Genomic DNA, 9,001 nt, shown 5'->3' on the forward strand with positions numbered 1-9,001 from the left:
TTATTGAACTTTCTATGGAATTCGTTGAAAAATATTGAAATTTACTTCTGAAGGCTGCTTTTAACTTCCTTGGTCGATTCAAAAATCTATCGGTTTTTAATCAGTATTTTATCCAGGCACAATCACAAGTGCCCATCAGATCGTTTCCCACTAAAATCGTTTTGAAAATGTATCATCCAGTCGCCTTTCCAGGTTATTCGGTAATCCAATTTCTCTGGAATGCCTCTTTAGAGTTCTAGAATAAACTCCATTTAAAAGAAGTATGTAGATTTTTTGGCTTATTGGTCTTCTTTAGTGATCGAGTAACTCTTAGCTGAATTATCTAGACAGAAAAAGTGTAGTTTCATCATTGTCATTGTTCAAGAGTAACAGAGAGCCAAGTTTTAACGGCTCTGGCCGAATTTCCGGTTGAATATGTTGAACTTTTTATGGAATTTATTGAAAAAGGTTTTAAATGTACTCTTGGAGACTAGTTTGAATATAAAAATGTCTCTTAGAAAGGCAGTATGAACTTGGCTGGAACTAAACAGTTACATTTAGAATATGCAATTATTTATTCCTTCTCCATGTTTCGTCTGTAAGTAATTAATAATTACCTAAATAATAATTATTACGTACAAGAGAGCAGCTGTATTTGAAGCATCGTTGATTCTAGTAGGATCTTTTACTGAGGCTCGAAAGCCTATAACAGGGTAATAAGTTTTTACCTAATCATTTTTGTCTTAAAAGATCTATACTAACTAAAACGTTAGATAAATTAACGGATAACTTCTTAATCCAGGTACAATCACGAGTGCCCATCATATAACTTTCTACCAATGCCTTCTTAAAAATATATCATACAGTCGCCTTTCCAGGTTATTCGGTATTCCAATTTCTCTGGAATGCCTCTTTAGAGTTCTAGAATAAGCTCCATTTAAATAAAGTATGTTGATTTTTTGGCTTACTGGTCTTCTTCTGTGGTCGAATGACCCTTAGCTAAGGTATCAAGACAGAATAATGTATTTTCATTCTTGCCATTTTTCAAGAGTAACAGAGAGTCAAGTGTTAACGGTTCTGTCTGAAATTTCGGTTAAATATATTGAACTTCCTATGGAGTTCAGTTGAAATGTACTCCTGGGGGCCTCTTTGAACTTTGAAATGTCTGAAAACAGAAGTTGGATATATAATCATCCTGACGAGTGTGCTGTATGTTGCCTTTCCTGGCATACTATTTGCTGACTCTATAGTTTATTTTGAGGTCAGATGTAACCATTTGATGCATGATGGCATCTATATGTGGTAAAGTTTTCTGCAAGTAAAATTCTATGAATCACGTTTAAGATAGTGTCTTCATGATCCCCTTGCCTACATTTACACCTCCCATAATTAAATAACAGCAAACAAATCATGGAAGTCCAGAAGAGAAGAAGCAACCTTAGCTTTGAACTTCACCGTATAGGTTAACTAGCTGCGATAAGTTTGTAAGACGAACACGTAAAACTGGATTAAGCATAAAAGGATTCACAGCAATCGGCGATTTATCAGTTTTGTTATTAATGTTACATCCAGGCACAATCACGAGTGGCCATCAGATCGCTTCCCACTAATATCGTCTTGAAAATGTATCATCTAACCGCCTTTCCAGGTTATTCGGTAATCCAGTTTCTCTGGAATGCCTCTTTAGCATTTTAGGATTTACTCCATTTAAAAGAAGAATGTTGATTTTTTTGATTATTGGTCTTCTTCTATAGTCAAATGACCCTTAGCCGAGGTATCAAGACAGAAAAATATAGTTTTATTCTTGTCATTGTTCAGAAAGTCAAGTTTTAACGGTTTATGCATTAAAGAATTTACAACAATCGGAAATTCATCGGTTTTCTTATCAATTTTTCATCCAGGCACAATCACGAGTGCCCATCAGATCGCTTCCCACTAATATCGTCTTGAAAATGTATCATCCAGTCGCCTTTCCAGGTTATTCAGTAATCCAGTTTCTCTGGAATGCCTCTTTAGCATTTTAGGATTTGCTCCATTTAAAAGAAGAATGTTGATTTTTTTGATTATTGGTCTTCTTCTGTGGTCGAGTGACTCTTAGCTGAAGTATCTAGACAGAAAAGTGCAGTTTCATCATTGTCATTGTTCAAACGTAATAGAGAGCCAAGTTTTAAATGCAATGTTTAATATTAAATATCTTAGCCAATAAGTACTTAAAAAGTAATGTTTTTTAGCTTTAAAGGTTTAAAGTTGAAAGTGTACCTTTAATTTTAGTTCCTTCTAAATAGCATCACACTTTTCACTTTGCAAACACTTTGCAAGAATTTTCCACACATGCAAACACTTTGCCCCTAAAAGTCCAACTTTCAAGTCAACAACAAAGTCCGAATTCTTATGTGTGTTTTTGCTTATTTTTTTGTGACTTTTGCCTGCAGTATAATGAAAAATATCGATAGCTAGTTGACTGTCCCTACTGTAAGACGTGCTAACGGTTTAAATACACACGCCCAGGTCGTGAAATCGAGATAAGTTTATTTAAAAATTAATTAAAATAATGAAATGACGACGATCTCCGCTCGTAAATTTTATATTTGTTTTTAATATTGGGTGTAAGGTTTAAATATTTGGATAAGGAACAAGTTTATATATTTTTCTGTATTAACAGTGTTCGTTTGATGAGAATGTATCTACAAGTTCACGTCTGGATCATCTGGAAATGGCGTTATCTAGAGAAACGGCCTCCTGTATATTTTATCGAGAAAAGCAATCAAGTAAATTCAATTAGTTTAAGATTAGTCGTAGATGGCGCAGCAGTCGGCATTAGGTTAGCTGGTGCGGATCCGGGCCGTAGCCAGGGCTAATGCTTTATTTGCTCTTCCTATTAAGTTTTGGGTCTAATATAATATATCTGTATTATAGAAATGGGTGACGTGTTAGAAATTAAAGCCCGGAGCTTACGGTTCTGCGATTCGGAGTTAAGTTTAATTTTTGAGTCGTACATGGGTCGTCATGTCAGTATTTGATTATATTATGAAATCGATTATGTATCTGAACTTGGATTTTTCCGGAAAATTGTTCGGTTTTCAAGAAAAATGCTTAAGGACAATATTGTAGGAAAAGATCCAGGGTACAATTTACCTCTCTATAACTTTTTTGATATGACTCTTAGAAACCGAGATATTTGGCAAAAATTTGCTTGGCAACCTCATCGTTGTTTACACATAGATTTCAAAAGAATCAGATCTACAAGAAAACCTTTTAGATTAAGTATTAGAATTGTTGAGTTCTTGCTATCCTACACTGTGTGTTTTTTTTCAAATTTTTCACTAAAACATGTTTCGGTTTATTTTTTTTTTATTTTTAATTTTTCCATCAAAAAAACATTTCTTACAACAGTGGGTATTTTTCTCATTCCTTGAGATTAGAAAAAATGTGCTTTTTGGCGCCCAACACTGTGGGTGTCCTTTATTGTGTCTCGAACTTGTTTTTGAATGAAAAATATGCATTGTTAGACCCAATAAATTAAGTTTTCTTAAATGTTTCTTTTAAAAAGTAATTCATTCATTTCGTTTTCAATTTTTTTGTAGTAGACATTATTTGAAATACCTAAGATATTTAAAAAATGCCTCCAAGAGCGCGCTATAATAAAATGAAAAAATAATAAATTTTTTTAAAGTTTTCATAGTAATTTGATATGTTTCTTCAGAGTTTGTTCATTGAATAATTTGATATCGTTAGCATTGGACATCCTTTTTCTAAATTTCAATGTTTTTGATTTTATTTCAGAACTGTAGAATATTTTTTTTAAATATTCCAGGCATTTGAAGCCGTTTCTTTACTATTCCCGACATTTGAAATATTCATTAAAATTCGTTATGACCTTCAGAGAAATTCTTTAAAAACTTCCAGGCTTTTGAAATTATTTTTGTAATATTTCTGGCATTTGACATATTTGTTAATTTTATTTAAGCAAAGTAATTATGTAAAATCTTCAAGGTAAATGAAATAATTTTTGATTTTGTTCTAGACTTTTGAAATATATTTTTTTTAATTCCAGGTATTTGAAATTTGACTATATTATTATATATCTTGAAAGTATTTTTTTGGGCCCAATTGTGTATGAAATTTCTCGTTGAAATTTAAGTGTTTTGGTATAATAATGCATATTTTTGACACCTTACAGTGTGGGTTTACGTCCCAAAATTCTGATTTTCCATCATAAAAAGCATTTATGACCATAGTAGAGGTTTTCCACATTTTTTTTTTTAACTAAAAACCCGTTTTTCTTAATTGAAAAAATTATTATTTTTTGGCCCAGATTGTAGTTTTTCTCACTTAAAAATGTCAATTTTTCGTAAAGAAAATCTGTAAAATTCCCATATTCGCGAAATTAAAAAAAAATACTTTTTGGCGCCCAACACTGTGGATCTTCCTTAATCAGACCCCAATTTGTTGGTAATGAAATATGTGCATTTTTGGCACTCAATAGTGTGGGTTTCCTTTCCAAAAATTCTATTATAAAATAAACCACCATACTGATGTACACAATTTAAATTTTAGGTTTAATGGGCTAATTGGAAGCTAACTAAAAGGCTTCGTCTAATTAATTCTTTTAAAATAAAAATCATTTCTTATTTGGTCTGATACCTTAATGGTTTCTTTAATCAGTATAGAGAGTAGTAAAGTTAGGTTTAGTTGTAGTAGAGATATATGTATATATTTTTTGGTTGAATTATAACTATTTTATATAAAAGAGTTATTGCTATCATAATTTTAACATTCTTTTATTTTTTACAGGAGATTAACTTTGATTTTCTTTAAAATGCTTTTGATTCCCTTGTACATCATTTTGTAATTGTATTTATTGCATCATTTTTTTTAGTGAGTTTCTTGGTTTTGTGTTTGCAATTATTTAAAATAAACAGACTATTTTTTTTTCTGTAACATTGGGGTTTTCAAAACACTTTTTTGTAACTAAAACCCCGTTTTCCTTAATTAAAAAAAAAAATTATTTATGGACTACAATGAGACTTTTTCCCACTTTTTCGTTCTAAAATGTCCATTTTTTGCTCTAAAAAAATTATTGGAATATAACTTACTGAAGTTATTAAAGGTTTAAATTAATTCAAAATAAAATTTCAACATTTTGGCATTATTAAATAACATAATAGGAATATTTTCATAAAGTAAAAAGGAGAATATTCCAAGAAATATTCTTTATAGAAAGCATTTAAGCTGAATTCAGGCAGGAATTTAAAAAATATTGTTATTACTAAGTAGTGGTGTCGAAGAACGACATCTTACGGTCAAGGTAACCACTCACTTTGAAGTACAAAATCTCCAACACTAGTGGGAATATTTTCATGGAATAAAAAGGAGAATATTCAAAGGAATATTCTTTATAGAAAGCATTTACATTGTAAACCAATTCAGGCAAGAATTTGAAAAATATTGGCATTATGAAGTGGTGGTGTCGAAGAACGCCATCTTACGTGCAAGGTAACCACTCACTTTGAAGTACAAAATCTCGAACACTAGTGGGAATATTTTCATGAAATAAAAAACAGAATATTCAGAGGAATATTCTTAATAAATTTTATTAAGGATTTAAGGGAATCCAAGAAAAAGTTTAGGAAATATTCACCTCTTTTCGCAGAGGTGTTGAAAAACAAAGTCTTATGTTTTAAGTGACCACTCAATTGAAAACCAATGGGCATATTTTCATAAAATAAAAAGGAGAATATTCAAAGGAATATTCTTTATAGAAAGAATTTAAATTGTAAACCAATTCAGGTAAGAATTTAAAAAAATTTGGCATTATGAAGTAGTGGGGTCGAAGAACGACATTTTACCTTTAAGGTAACCACTCACTTTGAAATACAAAATCTCGAACACTAATGGGAATATTTTCATGAAATAAAAAGCAAAATATTCATGGGAATATTCTTAATAAATTTTATTTAGAATTTAAGGAAATCCAAGTAAAAGTTGAGGAAATATTTACCTCTTTTAGTAGAGGTGTTGAATAACAAAGTCTGATGTTTTAAGTGACCACTCAATTAAAAACCAATGGGAATATTTTCATAAAATAAAAAGAAGAATATTCAAAGGAATATTCTTTATAGAAAGCATTTAAATTGTAAACCAATTTAGGCAAGAATTTAAAAAATTTTGGCATTATGAAGTACTGGGGTCGAAGAACGATATTTTGCCTTTAAGGTAACCACTCACTTTGAAGTACAAAATCTCGAACACTAGTGGGAATATTTTCATGAAATAAAAAACAGAATATTCAGAGGAATATTCTTAATAAATTTTATTTAGGATTTAAGGAAATCCAAGTAAAAGTTTTGGAAATATTCACCTCTTTTAGTAGAGGTGTTGAAAAACGAAGTCTGATGTTTTAAGTGACCACTCAATTAAAAACCATTGGGAATATTTTCATAAAATAAAAAGGAGAATATTCAAAGGAATATTCTTTACAGAAGGCATTTAAGTTGTAAATTAATTCAGGCAAGAATTATAAAAATATTGGCATTATGAAGTAGTAGTGTCGTAAAACGACATCTTACGTTCAAGGTAACCACTCAGTTTGAAGTACAAAATCTCGAACACTAGTGGGAATATTTTCATGAAATAAAAAACAGAATATTCATGGGAATATTCTTAATATATTTTATTTAGAAATTAAGGAAATCCAAGAAAAAGTTTAAAAAATATTTGATCTCTTATGTAAAGGTGTCGAAAAACTAAATTCTATCTTCCAGGTGAACACTCACTTGAAAGTACAATATTTAAAAAACTAACTGGAATATGCACATCAAATTAAAAAGAGAATATTCACAGGATAATTTCTTACAAATATTGTATAAGTTTCAACTCGATTCAAGCAAAACTTTAAGAAATATTAACCCCTTAAGGACCTATTACCTTGAAAGTGACCAATTCAACTTAGAAGTCCACTTTCTTATAAACTAATGAAAATATTCGCCTGAAACAAAAAGTAGGATATTTCGTTGACTAGTCTCTATAAATACTGTTAAAGGTTCAAACCATAAAAAACAAAATTTGTCAAAATATTGGCCCTTTAAGTGAAAATATAGAGGTCATACTTTAAAATTAAAATTTCGTTACCATAAGTGAGAGAAGGGATATATATTGACCATTAATTAATGAATCGGCTTACTTACTGTACTAAAGTAACTGTAAATAAATGAATAATTTTTTTTTGAATAACCTATTGACAATTTTCAACCCTAATAACCGGATATTAAAACGAAATTACCGACACCTTAAACCAATATTCATTAACAAAAAAAAACCCTTATAACGGCGTTTAATTACGAAATCATGCCGTTTATAGTCCTAATTATTTATGCATCGACTCGCCTAAGGTATACAGCGTCTTAAAAGTTGTTTTAGGACGTTTAAAATACACTTTCCCTAAATATAAAAATTATTATAATATCTTGTTAGACGAATAAGAGAGGGCAGTTTTCTTCGCGTTCCTATAGTCGTCTCGGTAAATATCCAATAAAGATGCAAATTTTCTTTAAGGAAATTATTTTTTAATGGCCCGTATTATATTAAATCGCATAAATTATTTTTAATCTGTTTCCGCGGGCTCTAATTCTTGCTTACGGCCCCTCGTTATGGGATATTTTTTATATTTTTTCATTTACATTTTTGTTTGATTATATTATTAAAAAAAAATTACTCTTTACTATTATAGTAATTTGAAATTTATGTTTTAAAAAGGTTCATTCCTTATAAGTAGCCTCAATACATATACACCTTTTATTACTACTATTATTACTAGTATTATTGTTGTAAATGGCCAGTCCAAGATATGACAAATGATTTAATGAAATTGATGGTTTTCGTGTAAAATTTGATAAAACATGCAACAAATAATGGAAAAAAACTGGAAACATCAGTATACTTTGAATAAAAATTTGGGCCTTAATTGTCCATCAGCAACTTAATTTTCTTATACAATTAATTTAAGACACTTTTTATTTAAATATTAAACACTAATAATAAATACCCTATGAAAAACGAGTCCTATACACTATATTCAGTCTATAATACATAAATAACGAAATAAAAATATCTCTCGGCGATTCCTTAAACGGGGGTCCGAGCCGATTTGAAATATCCGAAATATGCCCGGCGCGTTCGCCAATTTACAAGAATATTTTAAATTATTTCAAATCGTACCGAAGGTGCGTTTAAGGTTTCTCGGTTTCGGTGGTCTAGTGATGATGCCTCACTCCCTTGGAATGTCGCGTGTTATTTATTTTTATTAGCAGTAAATAACTTTGCGGGTTATTCGAGTGTCAGGTGCGTACTTTGATGGTGGATTTCTATATTATATTTGGGCGTAATTTATTGTTATAGACAAGTGAATATTGCTGTGGTGTGTATAGGTGTCCGTGTGTGATAGTGAATAATTTGAACCCAGGTTTGCCATATATATATTTTTTTAAATAATAGTCTAGTAGTAATATTAGAAAAATATATGATTTATTTTTTATACATTTGTCGTCCGATATATCATTTTCGCGTTAAGAAAATTATGTTACTTTAAGCTAAAATGATTTTACTATATTCGCCAAATGTATAATTAGCTTAATTATACCTGAAAAACACTATTTCCAGACACTAATAATAAAATGAAACGATGACATAGAAAATATGGTGAAAAGTCGAATTCTCATTTATATATTCCTATCTCAGTCTGAAAGTTAGAAGAGTATTGGAATAAAATGATGTTTTTTCGGTTTAATTTGTCAAATTAAAGGAGAAAATCAATTGCAGGCAATCCAGACCCTATTAAGAAAATTTCAAATTTCAAATTTTAAATAAAATAATATTAACAATATTACAAGTGATATATATGTAATAAAAATCTTATTAAGTGCACAATGGATTACAATTTGTGTGTGCACATGGTTTAATAAAATACAGAAAAAGGTACGGAAAAAGGGGTTTTTCGCACATATCCTTGTCTCAGCTCTTTAAT

This window comes from Anthonomus grandis, chromosome 4 (genome assembly GCF_022605725.1).
Source record: "Anthonomus grandis grandis chromosome 4, icAntGran1.3, whole genome shotgun sequence".
Lineage (NCBI taxonomy): Eukaryota > Metazoa > Arthropoda > Insecta > Coleoptera > Curculionidae > Anthonomus > Anthonomus grandis.